The 27,929-nt window shown below is 50.3% G+C and overlaps 1 long non-coding RNA gene and 1 pseudogene across 1 annotated transcript; one reads left to right on the forward strand and one right to left on the reverse strand.

The window, feature by feature from the left end:
• The first annotated feature begins 10,054 nt into the window (after positions 1–10,054).
• Positions 10,055–12,305, forward strand: LOC129058105 (elongation factor 1-delta-like; annotated as a pseudogene).
• Positions 12,306–18,423: 6,118 nt separating this feature from the next.
• Positions 18,424–26,953, reverse strand: LOC129060530 (uncharacterized). The gene is made up of 3 exons (XR_008527341.1): positions 26,468–26,953; positions 24,210–24,377; positions 18,424–18,704 (listed from the first exon to the last, which is right to left on the reverse strand). It is a non-coding gene; the product is annotated as an uncharacterized LOC129060530 (long non-coding RNA).
• Positions 26,954–27,929: the final 976 nt, after the last annotated feature.

The following is a 27,929-nucleotide window of genomic DNA, read 5'->3' on the forward strand; positions in this document are numbered from 1 at the left end:
GCCTGCCGCTATGTAAGAAGTCTCTTTGCTCTTCCTTTGTCTTCTGCCATGATTGTGAGGCCTCCCCAGCCACATGGAACTGGGAGTCCATTAAACCCCTTTTTTTATATATATATATAAATTACCCAGTCTCAGGTATGTCTTTATTAGCAGTGCAAGAACAACTAATACCTATAGTTAGTAATAATATACTGAAAATTTGCTAAGAGTAGATTTTAGGTACCCTCACCACACCAAAAAAGAGGTAACTGTCAGGCCTCTGAGACCAAGCCAAGCCATCGCATCCAGGCATTCTTTTACACATCGGTCCCTCCCTAGTCTCTGTGCCCAATGCAACTCATCCCTAATCTTCCTTCTTTCCCTCCCACCTGTCCCCTCAGTCCCGACCCCAAGTGTTGCTGAGTCTTTCTAATCTTCCTTTTCTACTGACCCATCTGACCTCTCCCCTCCTCACCAGGCCGAGCTAGGTCCCAATTCTTCCTCAGCCTCTGCTCCTCCACCCTATGATCTTTTTATCACCTCCCCTCCTCACACCTGGTACGGCTTACAGTTTCATTCCGGGACTAGCCCTCCCCCACCTGCCCAGCAATTTCCTCTTAAAAATGTGGATGGAACTAAAGGCATAGTCAAGGTTAATGCTCCTTTTTCTTTATCTGACCTCTCCCAAATCAGTTAGCATTTAGGCTCTTTCATCAAATATGAAAAACCCAGCCCAGTTCATGGCTCGTTCGGCAGCAACCCTGAGATGCTTTACAGCCCTAGACCCTAAAAGGTCAATAGGCCGTCTTATTCTTAATATACATTTTATTACCAATCCACTCCTGACATTAAATAAAACTCCAAAAATTAAATTCCGGCCCTCAAACCCCACAACAGGACTTAATTAGCCTTGCCTTCAAGGTGTATAATAATACAGTAGAGGCAGCCAAGTAGCAACATATTTCTGAGTTGCAATTCCTTGCCTCCACCTTGAGACAAACCCCAGCCACATCTCCAGCACACAAGAACTTCCAAACGCCTAAACCACAGTGGCCAGGTATTCCTCCAGGCCTGCCTCCCCCAGGAGCTTGCTACAAGTACCAGAAATCTAGCCACTGGGCCAAGGAATGCCCACAGCCCAGGATTCCTCCTAAACCATGTCCCATCTGTGCAGGACCCCACTGAAAATTGGACTGTTCAACTCACCTGGCAGCCACTTCCAGAACCCCTGGAACTCTGGCCCAAGGCTGTCTGACCCCTTCCCAGATCTTCTCAGCTTAGCAGCTGAAGACTGACACTGCTCAATCACCTCGGAAGCCTACAAGACCATCACAGATGCTCTCAGTAACTCTCACAGTGGAAAGTAAGTCCGTCCCCTTCTTAATCAATACGGAGGCTACCCACTCCACATTATCTTCTTTTCAAGGGCCTGTTTCCCTTGCCTCCATAACTGTTGTAGGTATTGACAGCCAGGCTTCTGAACCTCTTAAAACTCCCCAACTCTGGTGCCAACTTAGGCAATACTCTTTTAAGCACTCCTTTTAGTTATCCCCACCTGCCCAGTTCCCTTATTAGGCTGAGATATTTTAACTAAATTATCTGCTTCCCTGACTATTCCTGGGCTACAGCCACAACTCATTGCCACATTTTCCCCCAGTTCAAAGCCTCCTTCACCTCCTCCCCTTATATCTCCCCACCTTAACCCACAAGTATAAGATACCTCTACTCCCTCCTTAGCAACCGATAATCCACCCCTTACCATCTCATTAAAACCTAATCATGCTTACCCCACTCAATGCCAATATCCCATCCCACAGCATGCTTTAAAAAGATCAAAGCCTGTTATCACTTGCCTGCTACAGCATGGCCTTTTAAAGCCTATAAACTCCCCTTACAATTCCCCCATTTCACCTGTCCTAAAACCAGACAAGACTTACAAGTTAGTTCAGGATCTGCACCTTATCAACCAAATTGTTTTGCCTATCCACCCCATGGTGCCAAACCCATATACTCTCCTATCCTAAATACCTCCCTCCACAACCCATTATTCTGTTCTGGATCTCAAACATGCTTTCTTTACTATTCCTTTCCACCCTTCATCCCAGCCTCTCTTCGCCTTCCCTTGGACTGACCCTGACACCCGTCAGCCTCAGCAAATTACCTGGGCTGCACTGCCGCAAGGCTTCACAGACAGCCCCCATTACTTCAGTCAAGCCTAAATTTCTTCCTCATCTGTTACCTATCTCAGCGTAATTCTCATAAAAATACACATGCTCTCCCTGCCAATCATGTCCAGCTGATCTCTAAAACCCCAACACCTTCTACAAAACAACAACTCCTTTCCTTCCTAGGCATGGTTAGATACTTTCGACTTTAGGTACCTGGTTTTGCCATCCTAACAAAACCATTATATAAACTCACAAAAGGAAACCTAGCTGACCCCATAGATCCTAAATCCTTTCCCCACTCCTCTTTCTGTTCCTTGAAGACAGCTTTAGAGACTGCTCCCACCCTAGCTCTGCCTGTCTCATCCCAACCCTTTTCATTACACACAGCCAAAGTGCAGGGCTGTGCAGTCAAAATTCTTATACAAGGACCGGGATCACGTCCTGTAGCCTTTATGTCCAAACAACTTGATCTTACTGTTTTAGGCTGCCCATCATGTCTCTCAGCAGTGGTTGCTGCCACCCTAATACTTTTAGAGGCCCTCAAAATCACAAACTATGCTCAACTCACTCTCTACAGCTCTCATAATTTCCAAAAATCTATTTTCTTCCTCACACCTGATGCATATACTTTCTGCTTCCCAGCTCCTTCAGCTATACTCACTCTTTGTTGAGTCTCCCACAATTACCATTGTTCTTGGCACGGACTTCAATCTGGCCTCCCACATTATTCCAGATACCACATCTGACCATCATGACTCTATCTCTCTGATCCACCTGATATTCACCCCATTTCCTCATATTTCCTTATTTCCTTATTTCCTGTTCCTCACCCTGATCATATTTAGTTTATTGATGGCAGTTCCACCAGACCTAATCACCACTCACCAGCAAAGGCAGGCTATGCTATAGTATCTTCCACATCTATCATTGAGGCAACCGCTCTGCCCCCCTCCACTACCTCTCAGCAAGCTGAACTAGTTGCCTTAACTCAAGCCCTCACTCTTGCAAAAAGACTACACGTCAATATTTATACTGACTCTAAATATGCCTTTCATATTTTGCACCACCATGCTGTTATATAGGCTGAAAGAGGTTTCCTCACTATGCAAAGGTCCTTCATCATTAATGCCTCTTTAATAAAAACTCTGCTCAAGGCCGCTTTACTCCCAAAGGAAGCTGGAGTCATTCACTGCAAAGGCCATCAAAAGGCATCAGATCCCATTGCTCTAAGCAACGCTTATGTTGATAAGGTGGCTAGACAAGCAGCTAGCTTTCCAACTTCTGTCCCTCACGGCCAGTTTTTCTCCTTCACATCGGTCACTCCCACCTACTCCCCCGCTGAAACTTCCACTTATCAATCTCTTCCCACACAAGGCAAATAGTTCTTAGACCAAGGAAAATATCTCCTTCCAGCCTCACAGGCCCATTCTATTCTGTCGTCATTTCATAACCTCTTCCATGTAGGTTACAAGCCGCTAGCCCATCTCTTAGAACCTCTTATTTCCTTTCCATCCTAAAAATCTATCTTCAAAGAAATCACTTCTCAGTGTTCCATCTGCTATTCTACTTCCCCTCCCTTTCCTACACATCAAGCTCGAGGATTTGTCCCTGCCCAGGACTGGCAAATTGACTTTACTCACATGCCCCGAGTCAGAAAACTAAAATATCTCTTAGTCTAGGTAGACACTTTCACTGGATGGGTAGAGGCCTTTCCCACAGGGTCTGAGAAGGCCACTTCTGTCAGACAATTCCTCAGTTTGGCCCTCCCACCTCTATACAGTCTGATAACGGACCAACCTTTCCTGGTCAAATCATCCAGTTTCTCAGGCTCTTGGTATTCAGTGGAAACTTCATATCCCTTACCATCCTCAATCTTCAGGAAAGGTAGAATGAACTAATGGTCTTTTAAAGACACACCTCACCAAGCTCAGCCTCCAACTTAAAAAAGGATTGGACAGTACTTTTACCTCTTGCCCTTCTCAGAATTACAGCCTGTCCTCGAGATGCTACAAGGTACAGTCCATTTAAACTTTTATATGGATGCACTTTCTTGCTTGGCCCCAACCTCATCCCAGACACCAGCCCTCTAGGCGACTATCTTCCAGTCCTCCAACAGGCTAGATAGGAAATTCTCCAGGCTGCTAATCTTCTCTTGCCTACTCCAGATCCCAAGCCATATGAAGACACCCTAGCTGGACAATCAGTTCTTGTTAAGAATCTGACCCCTCAAACTCTACAACCTCAATGGACCGGACCCTACTTAGTCATCTATAGTACCCCTACTGCCGTCCATCTGCAGGATCCTCCCCACTAGGTTCGCCATTCCAGAATAAAGTTGTGTCCATCAGCCAGCCAGCCTAATCCATCCTCTTCCTCCTGGAAGTCGCAAGTACTCTCCCCTACTGCCCTTAAGCTCACTCGTATTTCTGAAGAACAGTAATAACCCTTATGAGCCTAATACATCCCTTCATTCTATTAGGTCTGTTCATCCTTACCCTACTTTTTGCAACAGGGCTTTATGAAGTCACCCCCACCACAGGCTGAGCCCCAAAAAACTAGTCATCCCTACTATCTTCTGTCTAGTCATACTCCTATTCTCTGTTCTCAACTACTTATAAATGCCCTACTCCTGTTTACACTGCCAGTTTACACTGTTTCATCAAGCCATCACAGCTGATATCTCTTGGTGCTATCCCCAAACCGCCACTCTTAACTCCCTCTTAGAGTGGATAGATGATCTTTGCTGGCAGGGCACCCTCCGGTACTTCCACCCTGATGAAGTTCTATTCTTTACTTTTATACTCACTCTTCTTCTCATTCCCATTCTCATGCCACCCTCTACCTCTCCCCAGCTATCTCCACCACACTATCAACCTTACCCATTCTCTCCTAGCCACTTCTAATCCCTCCTTAGTGAACAACTGCTGGCTTTGCATTTCCCTTTCTCCCAGCGCCTACACAGCTGTCCCCACCTTACATGCAGACTAGGCAACACCTCCTGTCTCCTTACACCTCTGAACTTCCTTTAATAGCCCTCACCTTTATCCTCCTGAAGAACTCATTTACTTTCTAAACAGGTGCAGCAAGACTTCCCCAGACATTTCACATCAGCAAGCAGCCGCCCTCCTCCACACTTATTTAAAAAACCTTTCTCCTTATATTAACTCTACACCCCCCATATTTAGACCCTCACAACACGAACTACTATTCCTGTGGCCTCTCCTTTATGTTTCTCTCAGCAAAGACCCACTAGAATTCCCCTAGGTAATCTTTCACCTTCTCGATGTTCCTTTACTCTTCATCTCCAAAGCCCAACTACACACATCACTGAAACAATTGGAGCATTCCAGCTCCATATTACACACAAGCCCTCTATCAATACTGATGAACTTAAAAATGGTAGCAGTAATTATTGCTCAGGAAGACACTTACCCTGTATTTCACTCCATCCTTGGCTACCTTCCCCTTGCTCATCAGACTCTCCTCCCAGGCCCTCTTCTTGCTTACTTATACCCAGCCCCGAAAATAACAGTGAAAAGTTGCTTGTAAATACTCAACGTTTTCTCATACACCATGAAAAGCGAACCTCCCCCTCTACACAGTTACCCCATCCGTCCCCATTACAACCTCTGATGGCTGCCACCCTAGCTAGATCCCTAGGAGTCTGGGTACAAGACACCCCTTTCAGCACTCCTTCTCACCTTTTTACTTTACATTTCCAGTTTTGCCTCACACAAGGTCTCTTCTTCCTCTGTGGATCCTCTACCTACATAGGTCTACCTGCTAATTGGACAGGCACATGCACACTAGTTTTCCTTACCCCCAAAATTCAATTTGCAAATAGGACCGAAGAGCTCCCTGTTCCCCTCATGACACCGACACGACAAAAAGTAGTTATTCCACTAATTCCCTTGCTGGTCAGTTTAGGACTTTCTGCCTCTACTATTGCTCTCGGTACTGGAATAGCAGGCATTTCAACCTCTGTCATGACCTTCTGTAGCCTGTCTAATAACTTCTCTGCTAGCATCACAGACATATCCCAAACTTTATCAGTCCTCCAGGCCCAAGTTGACTCTTTAGCTGCAGTTGTCCTCCAAAACTGCCGAGGCCTTGACTTACTCACTGCTGAAAAAGGAGGACTCTGTATATTCTTAAATGAAGAGTGTTGTTTTTACCTAAATCAATCTGGCCTGGTGTATGACAACATAAAAAAACTCAAAGATAGAACCCAAAAACTTGCCAACCAAGCAAGTAATTATGCTGAACCCCCTTAGGGACTCTCTAATTAGATGTCCTAGGTCCTCCCAATTCTTAGTCCTTTAATATCCATTTTTCTCCTTCTTTTATTCAGACCTTGTATCTTCCATTTACTTTCTCAATTCATCCAAAACCGTATCCAGGCCATCACCAATCATTCTATATGACAAATGTTTCTTCTAACAACCCCACAATATCACCCCTTACCACAAGATCTCTCTTCAGCTTAATCTCTCCCACTCTAGGTTCCCACACCACCCCTAATCCCGCTTGAAGCAGCCCTGAGAAACATCGCCCATTCTCTCTCTCCATACCACCCCCCAAAAATTTTCGCCACCCCAACACTTCAACACTATTTTGTTTTCTTTTTCTTATTAATATAAGAAGGCAGTAACTATGGAAGGTGATGGATAATTTCACTTGTTTGTAGTAATCATTTCACTATGTATAGCAAAATAATGTGTTTTATACCTTAAATACATACAATGAGAATAAATTTTTAAAAAGACAAATGTTTAAAAAAGAAGAATGAACTCTACTGCAGGTTCACTGATTGTAACATGTGCACCCCTGGTGGGGGATGTTCACAGTGGAGGAGGCTGTGCCATGTGGGGGCAGGGGGTGGATGGGAACTATCTGTCCCTTCCACTTAATTTTGCTGTGAACCACAAACTGCTCTAAAAAATAAAGTATATTCTTTCTAATGGGCAAAGGATTGAACAGGCATTTATCCGAAGATACACAAATGGCCAATAAGCTCATGACAAGATACTGCACACCATTAGTCATCAGGGAAATGCAAATCAAAACCACACTTCACACCCACACTCAGGAGCCTCACAACGGTGTGTGGGCTCAGGTGACACAGTCTCCAAATTCCAATTCCTTGGCTGGTCCAGCGAGAGAGAGTGGGGTGCCGGGGGTAGGGATGAAGGCAATGTTGGCCTCTGTGGTCAGTGCTGCTGGTGCCCATCCTCCGTGGGCCCTAGAGAATGTGTGGAATGATCCGTGCATGGGCCCCTGTGTTCCTGAGGACAGGGAACTGATGTTCCAGGACACAGAACCCAACACAGTGGATGCAGCTCGGGACAGATTCAGGAGCCTCTTTTGTTTCTGCTGTTAGCTGTTTTTGACTTGGCCAGTCCTGTTCCTCCCTGGGCTGGGGCTGATGATCACCGGACGAGGTGACCCAGGGCCCCTTCCAGCTCTAACACCAGCAACTACTTTTTGCTCCTGCTTTTAGTGACTCAAAGATATCATTTGCAGCCTGCAAAGTGGCAGTGACAAAGTCCCCAATGGCAAAGCACAGCTAATTAAAGCCTGGCGATGTCAATACATTTTGCAAACCACAGCCACACACACACATGCACAGGTTATTTCTAAAAGACTCCATCCGTGATTCAAGAAAGCTCCCTGCAAGGATGTCACAACCACACACCCCGACCAAGTCTCCCTGCTTGGCCCAAGCCACCCTCCCAGCCACATCCCAGGACTATGCTCTGTCTGGAGCCAGCAAGCTTTCAGACAAGGCAGAGACAGAGGCAGCAGCCCACCCCAGGGAATCAAGCCATCATCACTGTGATAGTTAATATTGAGTGTCAACTTGATTAGATTGAAAAATGCAAAGTAGTGATCTTGGGCATGTCTGTGAGGGTGTTGACGAAGGAGATTAACATTTGAGTCAGTGGACTGGGAGAGGCAGGCCCACCCTCAATCTGAGTGGGCACCATCTAATCAGCTGCCAGTGCGGCCAGAAGAAAAGCAGGCAGAAGAACGTGGAAAGACTAGACTGGCTGAATCTTCTGGCCTCCATCTTTCTCCCATGCTGGATGCTTCGTGCCCTCTAACATCAGATTCCAAGTTCCTCAGCTTTGGGAATCGGACTGGTTTCCTTGCCCCTCAGCTTGCAGACGGCCTACTGTGGGACCTCAGCTTGTGATCGTGTGAGCCAATACTCCTTAATAAACTCTGCTTTATATATACACCTGTCCTATTAGTTCTGTCTTTCTAGAGAACCCCAACTAATACAATCATCATCAGACATTTCACACGTGGAGACTCATCTGCACATCCACCACACTGCAAGTCAAGAATGCTTCCCAGTACAGCCACACTTGCTATTGACTAGATTGGCCACTCCGAGAGCTGTGAGACATAAGAGCACTGTGGAGGAGGGGCAGGGAGACTGAGGCAGGGCACGCCCAACTGCCCACCTGCCTGGCGGATGCTCCCTATCAAGGTTTCGATCATCAAGAATGAGAAAATCAAAACCATTTTCATGTCATCCCAGTCCTTGGAAAAGGGACTCTCTCAGCCACATCTGCCTGTTTGAGTGAATTTATATTCTGCGGGTGTCACCAATGGAAGAATTACACAGATCAGGTGAGTCACTTCGGAGCAGTGCAGGGTTGACCTTGCTCCCAGCCTGTCAGCGAGATGGATTCTGCCTTTGGGATTGCTTGCTGACTCCAGTGAGACCACGCTCTGTGTCATAGCAGCACCTTCTATCCATCTTACCTTCTTCTGCTCCACTCTTCCACCAGAGGGTACCGTCAGCTCGCAGCTCCTCCTGCAAGGGACCACAAACTCCAGAAGGCCCTAAGCTCCATGGTGAGGACCATGGCCAACTGGAAAGGAAAACCAGTTTCTTATGGATGTCAGTGACTCGTGAATCTGTCAGTAGATGACCCTTTAAGAGGACTGCTGGCCACTGTCCTCCTCTGCAGCCGTCAGTGTGCGGGCCCTGCTACGTGCAGAGAGATGTGCCACACCTGCTCAGCTCTGAAAAGGACTCAGAGTGATGGAAATTGTTTCTTTGGGAATGGACACAGGAAAGCGTTGGTTGTGAAGAGGGTTGTGTCAGGCCTCTGAGCCCAAGCTAAGCCATCGTATCCCCTGTGACCTGCACATGTACATCCGATGGCCTGAAGCAACTGAAGATCCACAAAAGAAGTGAAAATAGCCTTAACTGATGACATTCCACCATTGTGATTTGTTTCTGCCCCACCCTAACTGATCAATGTACTTTGCAATCTCCCCCACCCTTAAGAAGGTTCTTTGTAATCTCCCCCACCCTTAAGAAGGTTCTTTGTAATCTCCCCTACCCTTAAGAAGGTTCTCTGTAATTCTCCCCACCCTTGAGAATGTACTTTGTGAGAGCCACCCCCTGCCCACAAAACATTGCCCCTAACTCCATCGCCTATCTCAAAACCTATAAGAACTTATGATAATCCCACCACCCTTTGCTGACTCTTTTTGGACTCAGCCCGCCTGCACCCAGGTGAAATAAACAGCCTTGTTGCTCACACAAAGCCTGTTTGGTGGTCTTTTCATACGGACGTGCGTGAAAGTTTGCTCATCACACCCCAGGGTGAGGGCCTCAGCTTGACAAAAGTCTGGTGTTAACCGTCCACGCAGGAGGAGCACCACCTCATTCCAGGCAAAGGAGGAGAAACCTCCCCCTCAAATCTGGAACCTGCAGAGAGCAGAGCCACCTGGCTCAGCAAAGAGGGCTCAACAGAGGAGAAGACTGTAAGGTTCTTGTATCAGCTCAAACCCCAAGAGCAAGCGAGCCAACAGACAACACGAGGCGGTGTGGAGCCACATGCTGTTTTAATGAGCACCTGGGTGGAGGCGGGCTGAGGCCTAACATGGCGTCCGCACCAAGTGAGGATGGGGCAAAGGTTTTATAGTTTCCTGTAAACAGGAATTGTCCTAGTCTGATGTAAGTGCTGCATTGTACCCGGATGGCCTCTTTCTCGATCTCCAGGGGTACGCGTCTTCCGGCCAACTCTCTTCCTGCTTCTGCTATTTGCTGGCACATGCTGCTGACACAAGTGGCCTTGGAGCTGGGCCTGAGAAGGGAGGGGCTACTCATCCCCTTAAGCTTTCAGGCCCGGGGAGAATCTTAACAGAGGTGGATGCAGGAGATGTTCAGGTCCATCCTGGTGGCTCCAGTTTCCAGCTTTAGGAAAAGGGCAAGCGGCTGGGTGGAGCTGCAGGTTCAATCATCTACATAACTGATTTCATTTTCCCAGCAGCTCTGAGAAAGGGGTAGCATGACCTGTTCTATTTTTTTTATTGATACAAAATCATTGTGCATAGTTTTTGGGTTCATGTGTACCATGCATAGTAATCAAATCAGGGTGATTGGAGTACCCAATTTTGGAAGTGAGGCAGCTGAAATTCAGGAAGGCAAAGTCACAGCCACAAGCTCACACAGCAGAGAGGTGACACCATGGAAACAACCCTGGTGGGATTCTAGCCCAACCTTCCCTTGAGTGTTTCCTGTGGATGCAGCTGGGCCAGCCCCTGGAGAGTCAGCGGGTTTGCCCACCACAACCCTGGGGTCTGAGAGCCACACCTGGGCAAATATCCTCCCCTCAGGCTATGGGGTACTCTGGGGTGACAGAGAGAGTCCCCACCCTGTCCTCCCAGAGGAAAGACAAGAGACAATGCAATCAGGGATAACGAGGACCAGGAGAAAATGAACCCCGAGCACCTAATCCCAGCTCAGGGTCAAGGAAGGCTGCTTAGAGGAAGTGGCCTTTCTACTGAGATAGGAGGATGTCCAGGAGTTTTTTGATGAAGAGTCAAATTCCATAAAATATTTGCAGAGATTTGTTCTGAGCCAACTATGTGTGACCATGGCCCATGACACAGCCCTCAGGAGATCCTGAGAACAGGTGCCCAAGGTGGTCCGGGTGCAGCTTGGTTGTGTACATTTTAAGGAGACATGAGACTTCAGTCAAATACATTTAAGAAATACATCATTTCAGTCCAGAAGGGTGGGACAACTCGAAGGGTGTGGGAGGGTGGGTGGTTCCAGGTTAGAAGTAGATTTAAAATTGGTCTAATTGGCAATTAGTTGGAAGAGTTATCGGTAGAAAGGAACGTCTGGATTGTGATAAGGGGTTGTGGAGACCAGTGTTTTATTATGCAGGTGAGGCCTCCAGGCAGCAGGCTTCAGGGACAACAGACTGTAAATGCTTCTTATCAGACTTCAGGTCTGTGTTGATGTTAATGCCGGAAGGAGGCGTAGAATGAGGCATATCCAACCCCCACTTCCCATCATGGCCTGAACCAGTCTTTCAGGTTAAATTTTAGGGTGCCCTTGCCGAGGAGGAAGTCCATTCAGATGGTTGAGGGGCCTTAAAATTTTATTTATGGCTTACAAGTTGGTCAGGAGAAGACTAGAGAGAGAGGAAGGTGGGGTATTCCTGGCAGAGGGTCAGGGTGGAGAGTGGCCAAGAAGTGAGAGAGGACATTTGCAGCCATTGAGGAATGGCAAGAGGTCAGGCTGCCTGGGGTAGAGTTGGGGACAGGAGAGTAGACAGGGTTCAGAGGGGTCGGAGGTCAGAGGGCACCATGTCAGGGTTCAGAGGGGTCGGAGGTTAGAGGGCACACATGCTGGAGGAACTGCAGGTTCTCAGCTCGAAAGTTCTCTGATTTGGGGGAGAGTGGCATGACTAGATTTGAGTCATGTGGAGCCCCCAGCCAAGAAGCCAGCCACACCAGCAGAGGATGATAAGGACGATAACATGGACCTGTTTGGCAGTGACGGTGAGGAGGACAAGGAGGTAGCACTGGTGGTCAAGTCCTCCATCCCTGCTGGATGTCAAGCCTTGGGACGATGAGACGGACATGGCCCAGTTGGAGGCCTGTGCACGCTCCATCCAGCTGGACAGGCTGGTCTGGGGGGCCTCCAAGCTGGTGCCCATGGGCTACGGTATCCAGAAGCTGCAGATTCAGTGTGTGGTGGAGGACGACAAGTTGGGGACAGACTTGCTGGAAGAGGAGATCACCAAGTTTGAGGAGCATGTGCAGACTGTCAACATCACAGCTTTCAACAAGATCAGAAGCCTTAGTGTGTGTGTGCATGTGTGTGAGGCCCTGCCATGATTAAAAACTGAGACGGCCAAAAAAAAAAAAAAAAAACTCCCTGGCTCTGCTGACGGCACCATATCTCAGTTCACTTGGGCGGCCATAACACAAATACCACAGGCTGGGTGGCTTCAACAACAAACTTGTATTTCTCACAGTTCAGGAGGCCGGGAAGCCCAAGATTGAGGCACTGGCAGATTTGGTGTCTGGTGAGGCCCACTTCCGAGTTCATTGTGTCCTCACATGGTGGAAGGGGCAAGAAAGCTCTCTGGGGTCCCTTTTATAAGGTGCTCATCTCATTCATTGGGGCTCATCCTATTTGTTGGGGCTCCATCTTCATGGCCCTCACGCTGGCGTTAGGATTTTCACATATGAATTTTGGAGGGATACAACATTGCATCTGTAGTACCCACCATCACTCAGCAGCAGGCCAAGAACCTAGAAGTCTCCCCGGCCCTTCACCATAACGATGGCCTCTGTGAAGGGCAGGGCCTCTGGAGCCAGCCTGCCTGGGCCTGAATTCTGGCCTCATGGTTCACGCAGACAATGCTCATCTGTAGAATGAGGATGATAACAGTACCCAGTTCTTAGATCAGAGCCTGAAAGGTCATCAGACCTATGGGGCAGCTCTGAGTGTGGACAAGTCTGGGAGATTCCACCCCCAGGGGTACCCCTGAATCCAGCCTCTCCACACACCCACACAACACCCTGCATGCCAGCCACCACCATGACACTCTGGATGTTGGGGACAGCCTCCCCCAGGCCTCCATATTCTCACTATTGCCCCCCTCAACCCAGTCCTCCCAACCACAGCCTTGGGCTCTCTTTCAAAATAAGCAAGCCAGATAATCCTATCCCAGCGGCAGCACCCCCCATCCAGACTGGAATAAACTCCACACTCTTCCCAGGCCCCTGGGCTCAGGACCAGAACACACCTCCTCTGTCCACCTCCCGCCTCACCCAGGTGCCCGCTGTGCCCCAAGTTCATGGAGTCCATTCCCAAGTCAATACAGTTCCACTGCCAGGGACATTCTTCTTCACTCCCAAGAAGAAATTTCCTGACACCCAAACCTGCGCCAACTGCGATTCTCCCTCCCTGTGCCCCACCGTGTTTCGCCCCAGCTCTTGCCACCCCTCGGTCCTGAATTTCCCATCACTTCCTAATCAGCATGTTCATCCCCCGACATGGGTGACATCAGGAATGCAGACTCTGTCAGTCTTGTTCTCTGTCCCACCCCCAGCTTTGAGAGGCCACAGTGCCGGGAGCACAGAGAGCCTCTAAATGGTTTCTGAGAGAAACAGCACCCATCAGGGGACAGTGGTGATAATTTGGGTGTAAGATGGTGATGACGACTTGGGTGAAGTTTGTGTCCTTCACAAAGACATGTTGAATTCCCCGTACCTGGGAATGGGACTTTATTGGAAATAGGCTCTTTGCAGACTTATTAAATTAAGATGAGTTCATACCCAATTAGCGTGGGCCCTGATCCAACAGCACTGGCGTCCTTCTAAGAAGTGGAAACAGACCCAGAGGCAGGCGGAACACCAGTGACAACAGAGGCAGAGGCTTGAAGTGATGCATCTACATGCCAAAGAGTGCCAGGGATGCTGGCAAGCCCCAGACGCTGGAAGACAAAAGGAACGACCCTCCTGCGAAGCCTCAGGGAGAGCCAGTGCCTGGTGACACCTGGATTTTGGACGTCTGGCCTCTAGAACTGCCAGAGAATACATTTTTGTTGTTCAAGCCACGAGGTTTGTGATATTTTATTTCTGCAACCACAGGAAACTAGTCCAGGTCCACCCTTCACTGAGATCAGAAAGGAGGGGGACAAAGATGATTTGTAGGGGTGGGAGGAAGAGAAGAGAGAGGATGCAGCTTAGACTGTTTGGGGAGCAGGAGACACCCTGCAAGGGCACTGGGAATGCTGCTGACCACACAGATCAGGGCTCAGGCTAAACGCTGATGGGAGAGACAGGTCTGGAGATCAGCTCAGGGTGAAGTGGCTGAGCTCCTCAGCTGAGAGCCACGTGCAACACGGGGCCAAGCACAGAGGCTGCCTGCATGGGACTCTCACCTCCACTGGGGCTGGGGATGTGGCATTGAGTGGAAGCCTCAGTAACCTCAGCAGTGAATCGAACGAGATGCCAGCACCCCCTGCAGGGCGACTATGAGGATCAAAGACTTCATCTGTATCCATGCTGAGCATGCAGACTCACGCACAGTAAGTGCCCCGTACATAGGACTTGCCATTGCCCCTGTGATGATCACAATTTCCCAAACAGAGAGGCGCCAAGATAAAAGTGATCTGTGATCAAATATTTGCAGCATCCCCCTTTGGAAGTCCATAGCACATATTTGCACATTAAAGGCTCTGAGAAGTCCTGCAGGGAAGACACATACTCAAACCTGAAGTCTTCAAATACAATTTTCTTTAGTGCAGGCTGTACCTGAGTCTTTGATGTGCTAATGCCTATTGGGATTCTTCAAGAAGAGGAGTCACAGAGAGGTTAAGTGACTTGCCCAAGTCACACAGCTAGCCAGTCTCAGTGGGGCGGGGAGCCAGAGACCTTACACTTTGCTGCCACTAAGATGCCGGTGCCTGGCATGGCACAGTGCTAATTTGGGATGAATTCCATTGCTCCATGAGTTGGGAGGGGGAGAGGTGTGCAAACAGAGACAGAGAGGGCCTCCTACCCGATCCCATTTTTCTTGGCTTCATTCCCCAATGACTAGCAGGTGACTCCATCATCCGGTGCAATGTAGAAGATGCTATTCTGGGCACACTGGGACATTTGCCACTAAGCAATTACTCTTGGACTGCAGGTGTCACAGTCTACTCCGCACCCCTTAGTGCTCCCCCTGAAATGTGAGATATTCACTCGCTTATTCTCTGAGATTCTGTGGGCACCTGCACCTGCCAAGCACAGCACTGGATGCCAGGGGAGAGGCAGAGACACAAGGAGAACTTAGCAACTCTCTCTTTGGGTCTCTCCTGCGTGGCTGAGCAACTCTTCAATACCATGGGGGCCCCTGTTTCAGAGGGACCTCTTGCTGAGCACCTTCCTGAGGATCTGATGGAAGAGAGAAGGGACAGGACTTACAAGGTGGTGGGTGACCGAGGCACCGGGGAAGGGGCTCTACAGGGCAGTCAGTGAAGCCTCCCCAGGGGGTCACAGATGAGTCAGTCACATGAGGGTGGAGGAGGTGTGGGAGCTGCAGGCAAACAGGCCATCAGGAGAGGAGTCCAGCGACCTGAGAACCAGGTTTGCCAGGGAGGCTCAGGGGGACTCCTGAGGAGGGAGCTGCCCTGGTTGGGGGTAGGGGTTGGGAGGAAGAAAGGAGGTTGGTGAGGCAGGTCCCACCTAGGCCGAATTTCCTGCTTAAGACTTTGACCTTCCAGTTGACAGTGCTTTGGAACTCAGGAGCCCCTGGGGGAGAAAGATTCCTTGGGATTTCTCAGGCAGGGAAGACCCAATGTCTGGGAGCCTGGGCTCTGGGGTGGGGAGAGACCCTGACGAGTTGTGTGACCTGAAGCAAGTCCCTTCGCCCCTTGAGAGCTCAAGCTTCCTCTCTGTAAAATGGGCAACACAATCGGCTTTAGCACATTAGAGTTGTTGCTGGGATTTAAAAAGATAATGTGGATGAAATGCCTCGCGTGGCTCCTGGCCCAGGCAGGGCTCAGACAGCAGTGACCTACCAGCCACAGAGGCAGTCGTGGCTACTGATGTGTCGGAAAGGGAAGGCAGCAAGCGGAGGGGGACACATGGCTTCACCATTCATTTATTCACAGACAACTGTTCAGCTAAGAGTGTGGGCCATGTGCCAGGCATGAGAGCTGTGCAGGGGCAATGGTAACAAACGCCAGCAATCCTGACTCCTCCCAGCACAGAACGCCGTCCAGGCTGGGTGAGAGACACTAACCTAGCCATCACACCCACAGCCAGGAAAGGATCAACGCCATCTAGGCAACAAATGCAGGCTTCTGCCATGATGGAGAGAGTAGAGTCAGAGAAAAGCACGTGGACCGGAAGGCGTTGGGAAAGGCCTGGAGATGGAGCTGCTGGGGACACAGAGAAGGGGACGCAGATGAGCGTGTGGCTGAGGGCCGACACAGGCAACGGGGATAGGTCAGCCCCGGAGGCGGGTTCAACAAGAGGATGAGCTACATTCCACACAGGTTGAAGGAGCTGCAGGACGTCCAGTGGGGGCTGCATAGAAAGACATAGCGGTATCTGCTAATGAGGAGAAGCCCTCTCCACACCACCCTGTCCCTCCTGCACCAAACCCCTCTCCGTGCAGGTTCGTGGTGTACGGCAAAGTAGCACACAGCCTGTGGGAGTGTCAGATTGTCCTTCTGAGTCTATTTCTCCGTGCGGGCCGCCGCACAGAGAGTAAATGATGCAATTCTGCTGGGGCGCAGACGGGTGAGCTCTGTTTCCACAGCAATGCCAGGCTGTGCTTCCAACATCTCTCTCTGGGGATCTTCCCACAGCAGAAAAACATGTGGTAAGTAGAAAAGCTTGCTGAGAGGCCTCAAGGCCTCCACTTCAGTCTGCAACTTGGAAACTTCCAGCAGACGAGGAGATACAAGAGACAGGAGAAGGGTGAGAAGAAGAGGGGGCCAGGAAGGGACAAGGAGGCAGGATTGGCCTCCTTGAGCAGCTCTCGTCTCTGAAATGGTGAAAGAACGGCCGTCGAAATGCAAAGCTCTGCTCTAGGAGTAGAAGCGAAGGCTGCTGAGGCATCATTCACCACTTACCTGAGGGACAACCGATGTGTGGAATAACCAAGCGATTCTCAGGAGCTCCTGCTCTCAAGCCACGGACTCTTAGGACTAAAGACATGTTCTTGGGACTCGATACCATTAGCACATCTTGCCCCAAATCAAACCCTTCTCCTGTACAGGTTTCCAGGCAGACTTCCTCGGTCCCACCCTCGGCTGTCTGTGAGTCACCCCTACCCACTGCAGCTCCCCGTTGGCAAATGATGAGAAACTGGGCCACATTATCACCGATATCATGTGCATCAAGAAAACAAATTAAGTCTAACATTTGTGCGGTGACAGCTGACCTTTGCATGATTAAAATGAATGGCTGCAAAAGGAGGCAGATTAAAGATGTTTAACTTAGTGAAGCAAGCTTGGAAGCCTAGGGATGTTTCTGGGCAAACCTGAAGGTGAGACAAAAACAGGGTCACACTGCCTGCTGGCACCTGTTGGCCAGGTGAGGGACCACTGTCGGGGAGAAGGGCTGGGGCATGGGCTTCCAGACCAGAGAGAGCATGGCTTCCCCTGGCCCTGACCTGGCCCAGCCCAGCCAGACGCACCAGTCTCTTCCAGCGCCTGCATCGAGCCCTCTGCTGTTTCATCTCCCCCAGTTCTCATCACTCCTGTTAGTTCAAGCTTTGTCACTGTATGCCCTGGGACTGGCCTAAGTGGTGGCTTCATAAATATGGAAGGGGCCTGGTGCGGTGGCTCGTGCCTGTAATCCCATGGAAGGGGCCTGGCGCGGTGGCTCGTGCCTGTAATCCCATGGAAGAGGCCTGGCGCGGTGGCTTACGCCTGTAATCCCAGCACTTCAGGAGGCCGAGGTGGGTGGATCACTTGAGGTCAGGAGTTCGAGACCCATCTAGCCAACATGGTGAAACCCCATCTCTACTAAAAAATACAAAAATTAGCCAGGCATGGTGGTACACACCTGTAATCCCAGCTACTCAGGGGACTGAGGCAAGAGAATCACTTGAACCCAGGAGGCAGAGGTTGCAGTGAGTCAAAATCACACCACTGCACTCCAGCCTGGGTGACAGAGTAAGACTCTATCTCAAAAAAGAAATAAATGAAAATACATAAATGTGGAATGAATGAGTCAAGGCTCCTTAAGGATGGTGTGTATTTCTTTTGCCTTCTTCGTGGGACCCAGCCTCCAGTTGGGCAAACGTGACCCCTCTGAGATCTGCAGAACCTGCTTCTCTCTCTAGCAGGCTCTCCTCACACAGCCATATGTCTTGCGGGAGGTAGACAGACCTGTGCTCCTTGAACACAATGACCGTGTCTAAGTAATCGTGTATTTTTCTCCACATAACACTGCACTCATATAACTGGTGATTCAATCATTGTGTTAAGTGAGCAGGGTAAAAGCGATGTAGGGGTCTTGCTTCTCTGATTTTGGGTGGAGTTCATGTGACGCTAGCAGGAATCATAAAGAAGGCACGGATCTGGTTCTGTGTGCAGAAGAAGCATGGAATGGTTGGTGTTGGACTGCAAAGAGCTCGGATGACCCACTGTTCAGCAGCATTTCCTCATTATTCGTCTTGGCAAAGTCTTCTTCATTTTCTGTATCTGCGGAACTTCCTTGACAATGTAGACACGTAAGAAGAATGAATAATTCCTTCAATGGCTGAAATGTGTTGAGCAGTTCCTATGGCCACATATGAACAGTGTATGAGAGAATATGTATGAGAGCCTGTGATTTTTAAGCCGTCCAGCTCAAGGTACTTAACTATGACCACCTAGGAACCTAACAGGGGCCACATATGCTTAGCACACTCCACCTTACCAATCATCCCAGCAGCCCCAGGAGGTGGAGACCTGTTACAAGTTGAATTGTGTCCCTCCAGAAAGGTATGTGGAAGCCCTAACCCCCCATACCTTTCAGTGTGAGCTGATTTGGAGCTAGGGTCTTTGCAGATGCAACTGAGTTAGGAGAAGGTCTTCGGGTAGGTTCTAATCCAATATGACTAGTGTCCTTCTAAGAAGAGGAGACAGACACACAAGGGGGAGTTGGCCATATGACCACAGAGCCAGTAATTGGAGTGATGCTACCACAAGCCGAGGGATTGCAGGAGCCACCAGAATCTGGAAGAAGCAAGGAAGGACCCTCTCCCAGAGGCTTCTTAGTGAGCACGGCCCTGCCAACACCTTGATTTCTGAGTTCTGGCCTCCTGGGTGGGTGAGATAATAAATTCCTGTGATTTTTAAGCCACCCAGCTTGTGGTACTTGACTATGACAACCTAAGAAAGTCATAGAGGGCTATTATCATCTCAATTTTGCTGTTGAAGAAACAGACTCTGTGATGACTAATATTAAGCCTCTACTTGATTGATTTGAAGGATGCAAAGTATTGTTCCTGGGTGTGTCTGTGAGGGTGTCACCAAAGGAGATTAACATTTGAGTCAGTGGACTGGGAGAGGCAGACCCACCCTCAATCTGGGTTGGCACCATCTAACCACCTTCCAGCACAGCTAGAATAAAAGCAGACAGAAGAACATGGAAGGAATAGACTGGCTGAGTCTTCCGGCCTCCCTCTTTCTCCTGTGCTGGATGCTTCCTGTCCTCAAATACTGAACTCCAGGTTCTTCAGCTTTTGGACTCTTGGACTTATACCAGTGGTTTGCCAGGGGCTCCTGGGATTCCCTACTTTCAAGGTTTTGGGACTTGGTCTGGCTTCCTGGCTCCTCAGCTTGCACATGGCCTATTGTGGGACTTCACCTCGTGATCGTGTGAGTCAATTCTCCTAATAAACTCCTCTTCACATATACATCTATCTTATTAGTCCTGTCCTTCTACAGAACCCTAATACAGGCTCAGAGGTTAAGCATGTTGCCCAGGGTCACAGAGCTAGTAGGTTAAAGTACACATGCCGAAGCCCATTGCAAAGGCACAGGGTGTGCACCTGCTATGTGAGAGAATCACCCACCATGCCCTCCAGTCCCCAGACTGTATCTGACCCATGTGGATGGAAACCATTCTCATATAGATGGTCCACTTGCATGCCTCCCTAATCCTGGAAAGTAATGGACCTCTTTTTAGATGAGTAAAGAACTTTGTGCACATGCACTTGTGTGGTTACAGAGAGCACAGTTGGGAGCTGCCGTGAAGCCGTTTTGTTTTCTTCTGCAGTGGCAGGCTGTCGTCTGCCATGTCTCCTGGCATCTGCCACTAGCAGGCTCTTTGATGTCAGATTTTCTTGGGACTGAAAATCAGCTCACAGAGCTTTTAGGTAATTGTGTATTTATAAAAACATCATAATAAGAAGAATAACAACAGCTAAATTCATGTGACAGTTACTGCCTCAGTTAATCCTCTGAAACCGGCACAGTAAATGGCATTGCCCATGGTTTGACAAGAGTGAGACAATGAGGTTCCAGAATGCTATGTGCTCGCATCCACACAGCCAGCAGGCAGCAGGACTGAATCCCAAACCTAGAGACCTCAAACTTTTCTGACCTTAAGGGCAGAGCCGGGGTGGCCGGTGCACTCAACAATCCTAGCAGGTCTCTGGTTTGCAGAATTGGGGCGTTGCACACTGAGAAAATGATGGACAAGGAGATCTTCAGAAGAGCAATCACAAAGCTGCTGGTAGGAGACTGAGGATGCAGCAGAGTGCTTCTTCCAAATGAGTACAGGACACAGACCACCATCCAGCAGACAACTCCAGCCCCTGAACCCTGCCTGCCAAGGATGGCTCCTGCATCTCAGGGTGGGAAACACTGTCGTCTCCAGTCTCCACCCTCTTGTCCACCCCTCCTTATGAATCATGACCACAAGCCCCACAGAGAGCATCTTAACACCAGCAGCTCCTTGAATGCCACCAGGCTCAGCATACTCAGTGCGGTTGCATCAGCTCACAGGCTGTCAGCCTAGCACCGCTCGGCTTAATTTTAAGGCTGTGATTTATGTGCAAAAAGCAGTGGTTTCGGAAGGCTTGGAGGAGCTGGGGGAGGAGGAGGATGGGGCAGAAGCCAACAAACAGACTTCCACTGGGGGATCTGGAATGCAATGAAAGGAAGAGTCCAGGGAGGCTGGATCCTCAGGAAAGGGGAAGGTGCCTGGAGGAAACGCCAGGCTAGGGCAGGGAGGGAAAGTCTGAGAGAGGAAGGGGAACCCAAGTGGGAGGCAAAAAATGTGGTCAGGCCCAGGCCAAGGGGGCAGAAGACGGTCACCAAGACAGCAGCAAAGACAGACAGACACCTGGAGAGGGAGCAGAGTGGAGGTGGTGACTCCACACCTTTCCCCACCAAGCTAGGCACTCGGAGCAGCTTAGGGGTGAGTTGCGACACTGCTGGTCCATCGGGTGCTTTTTTACCACTTAGAAAACAGTGTCCCCCTCTGGGCAGATAGCCCCTTCCAGGGCCTAAAGCTGAGCAAGGTGGGCAAGAGGTAGAATCAGCCAGGCAACCTGGTGCAGTGCACAACCTGAGCAACTGCCCTAGGCTGGGATCCCTCACCAGGCACAGGCAGGGTCTTTAAAGGGTTGGCGCGAGAGAGGAGGAACATCAGCCCAGAACTTGAGGAAAGCCTCAGAAAGGGCAAAGAGCGCCAGCTGGGCCTCCCAGTGCAGAGCTGCAGATGTGAAACCTTTGCTAACCTCCAGTGTCGATGTAAGTGATATGTTTTCAGAAAGAGTTCTTTGCCATGAATAATTCAACCGAGAATTCCAGGGTAAAGACAGGCTTTTTTGACTCTTCCCTGACTAGTGTTAATCTGTCTGGAAACATTAAAGATAAAATGTTGGCACCTGCAGAAACGTGGCGGGTTCTTGACGTTCTAAACAAGGATGTGCTGGCGAGGCGTGTCTGCTCAAGGCGGCGCCTCCGCCATCAAAAGACTTCACATCTGGAGCGGCGTGATAGAGAAGAGAGAGGACAGTTAACGGCACTAAAAAGTCGGTTTGCCAAGAACACAGGACTAAATTACAGATCATCTCCCAGGAAGGCTTCATACTCAAGGCCTGAGAAGCAGGAAGGGGGCTGGGTCTGGAAGCGTTTGTTTATTTTTTTGTTTGTTTGTTTGTTTCAAGGAAATGGATTGACAGAATAATCAGTCCAGATGACAAGATTTCATCTGATGCATGAACTTTCAAAGAAAGTTTCTAGGCTTGGGAAGTTTGTGTAAATTAATAGCTACTCAAGGGAAGTACAAGGAGGGGCAGTCCTGGGCTCGACCGCAGGTCTTAAGTACATTTTCCAGCAGGGTGGGCTGCATTTGCAGGGCTCAGTGCTCCCTCTGAAGGCAAGTGACTCTGGGAGGCCTGCTGGGATCAGACCCTCACGGAAGAACAGGCATGGCTGGAGGACCTCAGAAGCCATCTGGGAGGAACGGGATCCCAAAAGAGCAGTTGGGGCAGGAAAGCATCTCGGTCCTACAGAGCTGGCAGGATGGCATCTTCCAGGACTTGGGGCTCAGGGACACGGTCCAGTGGAGTTACAAACAGGTGCAGGGAGGAGAAGGGTGCAAAGGGCATCCTAGGTGCAGACCCTGATGTGAGAGGGAACAGCGATACTTGCAGAATTGAGCTTGGTGTGACTGAAGCTGCAGAAGCCAGAGCTCCAGAGCTGAAACCAAAGAGGCAGAGCTGAGAGGCCATGAGGGCAGGGCCTGGATGGGGCCCTGCAGAGGGGCTGTGCAGGGGTGGAGCTGTGCAGGGATCCTGCAGGGGTGAGAGGTGCTGGATCCTGCGGGTCATGCTAAAGCTTTGGACCGAGGCCTGCAGTCAATGGAGCTGCTGAAAGGGAATAAAGCGGGCAGGACGTGATAAAATGTGTACTTCTGAAAGGTCACTATAGCTTCAGGGTAAAGGATGGTTTGGAGCAGGAGACAGACAGAGGTGGCTGGGCTAGAAGATTGTTTCAAAAGTGCAGACAAGGTGGAAGGGGGGGCTAACTGAGCCAGTGCCATGGGGGCAGGTGTGACAAAAAGTGAATGCATTTGGAACATATTGAAGACACAGACTCCACCATGGCAGAGAAAGGTTGGAATCCAGGATGCTCCAGGGTGAAGCTTAATCAAGCAGATTGACGCCATGGCCTGGTCCCTAAGCTGGGGAGCCCCAAGGGAGGCATAGGTGCAGGAGAAAAAAAATAAGATTCACTGAGCCAGGTCACTCCTGAGGTTCCTAGGGAATGCCAGGGAGAGGTGGCTGATGGGTAGGTATGTGGCTTCCACATATTAGCCGTGGACAAAGAAAGCAAGCAAGAGAAGACAGCAGTGGGAGGAGGAAGATGGTTTCAGTTGAAAAATTTGTGGCAGGAGCCTGTTGGTTTTGTGATGCTTCTGAGAGAAACAACTGACTGATGAAGGCTGCTCCACCCTGGGGTCAACCCTCTTAGAAACGCAGGGAACAGCCAGAAAACAAGGCATGCAGAGAAGTGTGAAAGCGCTCATGGGGAGGGCAGGAAAAGCTGGGGGCCGCCAGGAGGCTGAAATCCATTTATTTTCCTTTAGAAACTAGTGACAGCTTTTCATGTTCTAGCATTCTCTGCAGAGATTCAGGAGCATGTCCACACACCCCATGTATGCACTCTGCCTGTCGGAAGATGCTGAGGGAAAAATAGTGAAAATGGAAACAGAAGCCACCGTCCTCTGTTTCTCCTACTTCAAGACAAGTGACAGAAGGAGCCCTGCTCAGTCACACAGCAGCTCCCATTTCCACCTGCAGCACCTCCAGACACCAGCCCCAAAGGAGATGCTATTGTGTTTTGTTTTGTTTTGTTTTGCTTTTTTCAGTGCAATGCCTTTTCTTTGTAGTTTAACCTCTCTCCACCCAACAAGGAGGACCAGAGAACAGGTGTCACTGCTCTTGAAACTCACAGGACACCCTTGAGAGCAAGTCATCCTCACAGCCTGCCAAGAAGTCATCTCAGTCCCTAGGTTAAGGTGCCCACCCACGTCTCTAGGGTCCCCCGAGGTCTTCGGGAGGAGCGACATTTTCAGCCTTAGACATCATCATGTGCACTTCAAAATGTGGTTGAAAATGAAAAACCCAAATCTGAGTTGGTTTATCCCATCAGCAGTGGAAGACCAGGATTCCAGAATGGATCAGAAAATAGGAAAATCAAGCTGAGAGTGGGGGCACTGCCTGGGAAGCCTGGGCGGAGGGCAGCACCTGGGGACGGCCCTAAAGGGGCAGCATTGAGCACTCACCTGCTCTGTGATTTTCCTCCAGCCCTGTCTGCCCCAAAACAGTGCCCCTGGAAGAACACGAAAGGTGGGCTGCCTTGGTGCCTTGGTGCTCCCAACCACTGGTCAACCTGGACATTCAGCCACAGAGACCTCAGCTCGCCCTGAGGTACTTGTTCATGTTTAATCGTCCTGAGGGATAGAAAGTTCATCTTCATGTTGCACTGAATAGATCATTAAAGCTATTCATTGCCAGGCGCAGTGACTCATGCCTGTAATCCCAGCAATTTGGGATGCCAAGGCAGGAGGATTGCTTGAGCCTAGGAGTTTGAGACCAGCCTGAGCAACAAAGTGAGATTCCTTCTCTACAAAAAAAAAAATGTAAAAACCCAGCTGGGTGTGGAGGTGTGCACCTATAGTCCCAGCTACTTGGGAGGCTGAGGCAAGAGGATTGCTTCAGCCTGGAGGTCAAGGCTGCAGTAAACCAAGATTGCACCACAGCACTCCAGACTGGGTGATGGAGTGAGATTGTGTCAAGAAAGAAAAAAGGGCCAGACGTGATGGCTCACACCTGTAATCCCAGCACTTTGGGAAGTTGAGGCAGGTGGATTGCCTGAGGTCAAGAGTTCGAGGCCAGTCTGGCCAACATGGTGAAATCCTGTCTCTACTAAAAATACAAAAAAATTAGCTGGGCATGGTGGCGTGCTCCTATAATCCCAGCTACTCGGAGGCTGAGGTAAGGGAATTGCCTGAACCAGGAAGGTGGAGGTTGCAGTGAGTCGAGATTGCACCACTGCACTCCAGCCCGGGCAACAGAGCAAGACTCCATCAGAAAGAAAGGAAAGAGAAAGAGAGAAAGGAAGGAAGGAAAGAGGGAAGGAAAGAAGGAAGGAAGGAAGGAGAGAAAGGAAGAAAGGAAGAAAAAACGAAAGAAAGAGAGAGAGGGAGGGAAGGGGAGGGAGGGAAGGAGGGAGGAAGGAAGGAAGAGAGAAAGGAAGGAAGGAAGGAGAAAGAAAGGAGAGAGAGAGGAAAAGAAAGAAAGGAGACAGAAAGACAAAGAGAAAGAAAGAGAAACAGAAGTGGAGGTGAAGGGGAAGGGGGAGGGGGAGGAGAGGGGAGGGGAGAGGAGGAGAGGGGAGGGGAGAGGAGGAGAGGGGAGGGGAGAGGAGGAGAGGGGAGGGGAGGGGAGGGGAGGGGAGGGGAGGGGAGGGGAGGGGAGGGGAGGGAAAAAGAGAACCTTTTCATCATCAGTGTGCTTCAGGAGGCACGTTACATAATCCCCTTCCTCACAACAGCCCTTCCCATAGATGTCATCCCCATTTAATAGAAGAGAAAGGTGAGGCTGAGAAATAATGACAGTCCTTATCTCTGACCTTGTCCCTGGCGCTGTCTCCTTCAAAACTCACAACTCAGAGTCATCATCCCCATGTTACAGATGAGGAAATGGAGGTGTAAGAGATAGCAGGGTTCCACAGCCCATCCCAGCACACAGCCGAGATTCTGGTTCAGATCACTTGGTCCTGGGGATGCCTTGCAGTCAATCTCGCCATTCCCAGTCTCAGGCATTACTTCTGTCTTATGACTCCGTCCATCTTCCACACACCCCACAAGCATTTGGATCACAGTTGCGTTCTTCTATCTCTACTGTCCCTGCCTTTTGCTGGGTGAATGTCCCCGGGTAACCCTGATCCTTGTTTGAAAGGCAGGTTTCAGGGCTCAAGGGCACAGGGGCAGGGACAGAAAGAGCGAGAGAAATAGAGAAAGAGAAAGAGAGACAGAGAGATCCGGGCTGAGGACCACCGGTGTCTGCCTTATCCAGTCTTTGCGGGATCACCCTGAAAGCTGGGCGGCAGCCCCTGGTCCAAAGCTGAGAAGCTAATACAGATGTCCCTTCTCCCTCCAAGCGGCCCTTTGGAATCTCCTGACCTGCATGAGTGACTTGAGGCAGAGACAGAACCGAGGTAATGAGCCAAGCTGCTGTCTGGGTAAAGTTTACTGTCATTAAGCACTATCTCAAGCGTGTCTGCAATGTACACACACGCACGTAGTGTGTTCTCTCCATTCTTTTACGCAGTGTGCCCTGACCCATATACTTACAGTAGACTGTCTGTCACTCACCACCGAGCCTCCTGGGGGCCCATGGAGAGCCTCCCCTCCCGCATGGCTCATGCCCCGCCCCCAGGAGGTTTGGTGGTGGTGGGTGGGACTCGGGTCGCGGGACACCCAGGGGCCTCTCAAGTTGGTGAACCCCCACCCCCACCCCCAGCACCCCCCATATGCACCTCTGCTCCAGCTGTGTGGTTCCGTGTTGCAGACGGAAAGAAACACGTGCAGCCTCATCCCAGATGGCTCCGGGCAGAATTCCAGGTCCGGTTTCTTGTCAGTGACAAGCGACAGAAACCCTGCGCAGATCCTGGCTCCTGCAGCCCAAATGTCCAGGGGCAGGCGGGGCACCCCCCAGGTCCCGGGCTTGCCCTGCTTCCTCTGGGGTGCTCCCTGCCCAGGACCCGGACAACAGCACCCAGGGCAGCACAACAGCGAGGGCCGTTTCCCCAGGAGAGGCTCCCCCGAGGTCTGGGCTGTTCCGAGGGAGGCACCGTGCAGTTGCACTCCTGGGAGGGCTGTGATCGTTCATTTTATCATCAGCGTGGCTACGCCACGGTGCCCATTGCTCGGGTGTTTTTTAGATGAGATGAGCATTTAAATCTGTGGACTCGAGCAGGGCGCGGTGGCTCACGCCTGTAATCCCAGCACTTTCGGAGGCCAAGGCGAGCAGATCACGAGATCAGGAGATCGAGACCGTCCTGGCTAACACGGTGAAACCCCGTCTCTACTAAAAACACAAAAAAATTAGCCGGGCACGGTGGCGGGCGCCTGTAGTCCCAGCTACTCCGGAGGCTGAGGCGGGAGAATGGCGTGAACCCGGGAGGCGGAACTTGCAGTGAGCCGAGATTGCGCCACTGCACTTCAGCCTGGGCGGCAGAGTGAGACTCCGTCTCAAAAAAAAAAAATTCTGTGGACTCTGAGTGAGGCAGATACCCCTCTGTAATATAGGTGGGCCCCGTCCCATCTGGCAAAGGCCTTAAGAGAGAAGACTGGGGTCCTCTGAGGAGAAGGGACTTCCGCTTCCAGCCTGCAGATTTCAGACTCAAGACTGAAGCATCAACTCCTCCCTGGGTCTCCAGCCTGCCGACCTACCCAGCAGTTTCCAGATGTGCAAACCTCATGGTCGAGTGAATCATATGACAATTCCTTAAAATCAGTCAAACGATCTCTGTCTCTGTCTGTCTCTTTCTCTCTCTCTGGTGAGAAATAGGAGCCTGGACTCACTCTCTGGAGATCAGCCGCCCCCTCCCCCTACCCATCTCCAGTCCCCCCAGAGGCTTCTGTGTGGACCCAAAGGGCACCAGCAAGACCCTGCCGAGAGTAGATGTGACCTTTGGCCTGCGTGGCCACTGCCCCCAGAACTCAAACCCAGCTGGACCCAAGGCCATGGTCCCTGTGCCAGCCAACCCATGCCCAACCCGTGCCCATCACAAAGCCCAGGCTGTCAGCGTACATTGTCTGCACAAGGGGACCCCTGCCCCTCCTCAGAACTGCTCTGAGGTCAGCGTCAGAGCCCTGCCCTGCACCATGGGGAAAGTCACCTCTTCCCCCAGGAAGCCAGACTCGCTCCCTCTCCTTTCTTTTTTTCTTTTTTTTTTGAGACAGAGTCTCGCTCTGTTGCCCAGGCTGGAACGCAAT

This window comes from Pongo abelii, chromosome 1, assembly GCF_028885655.2.
Source record: "Pongo abelii isolate AG06213 chromosome 1, NHGRI_mPonAbe1-v2.0_pri, whole genome shotgun sequence".
In the NCBI taxonomy this organism is placed as follows: domain Eukaryota; kingdom Metazoa; phylum Chordata; class Mammalia; order Primates; family Hominidae; genus Pongo; species Pongo abelii.